This window comes from Octodon degus, unplaced genomic scaffold (genome assembly GCF_000260255.1).
Source record: "Octodon degus isolate 3935 unplaced genomic scaffold, OctDeg1.0 scaffold00342, whole genome shotgun sequence".
In the NCBI taxonomy this organism is placed as follows: domain Eukaryota; kingdom Metazoa; phylum Chordata; class Mammalia; order Rodentia; family Octodontidae; genus Octodon; species Octodon degus.
The window spans coordinates 464,195-465,452 of NW_004524918.1; positions in this window are offsets into that span (position 1 = coordinate 464,195).

Here is a 1,258-nt window from a genome sequence, read left to right on the forward strand (position 1 = left end):
GGCTGGGAAAGGAGCTGTAGGAATGAGAACCCAGTCACTGCAACAGAGCAGGCAGGATGCTGGAGCTATGCCACGGGCACATGGTAAGTGTTGAAAACACAATGTAGGGCCAAGGAGATAGCTTGGTGGCATAAGTGCCTGGCAAGTGCAGGGTCCCAAGTTCGATCCTCAAAGAAAAAACAAAAAGAAAACACAGTGTAGAAAACACACAAAGTAAAAAAGAAAACACACAAAGCTCGTTGATGGTGACCACCACAAAGAAGCTCTGAGCAAGATTTAAATTAACCAATTGGCTTTTCATTCTTATTTGTGGGTCTGTTCAAGGCCTACCTCCTTGTCTAGAGATGGGCAGTGGACTCATAGTAAGTAAATCTCTGGGAGTCACCGGTCCCACTGAGGCACGTGATGGTAGGTGAAGTCATGAAGTCTCAAAGGACAAGACAAGGTCACAGGACACCTGGCTCCAGTTTCAACTAGATAAAGATGGTAACCACAGGCATCTCACTCTTGGGTGGAGACCTTCCTGGAGATAATGTAGTTCTCTAAATAAATGTGTCTTACTTGGAGAAGTCCTGGAGAAGTTCTGGCCTTTCTTCAGTATTCCCCTCCTTTGTTCTGAAAACCAAATAAATACAGCCACCCAGAAATCGTTGTCGTATCCCCCAGAGAATCTCAAATTCTGCTAAAGAGTTTTTTATAGGTTTTTCAGATGGCAGCAGAGAAACAGGCGGAAAGAAAAAGGAAAAGGGGCTTTATTATCTTTGAGGACACAGAGAGAACCTGAGGAAGATAAGGGATTCTCTGAACTGGAACAAAGGCTTTTATGGCCTTTGTTAGGGGTGGAGTTTGAGGAGGATATTTAGAAATACCTGAGAAGCTGATTAGGGTCTTCCCTGAGGCAGTGGAAAAGGTGAAAGGAAACTGTACACTGGGCTGAGTTGGAGAAGAAGTGAGGAGGTGGTCTCAGGGAAGATAAACTGTTGTTGTTTTAAGGGCTTCAACCACATTAGATGACCACCACAATGATTCAGCAATTCATAGTAGGGCCAGAACCTATCAGTTTTGTCCTCCCAGAGTCCTAAAATCATACCAATTGACTCATTTATTTAAATCTTCACTGAACACTCATTTGGGAGATTGCAGGCCTGACCAGTCTGCATGAACTAAAGGACAATACTAACATGTTACCTTCTCTTTCTAGTCACTGTTCAGTATCAGACCTGGGTATCTACTGTATGGGGCAGGCAGTACTGGGAAT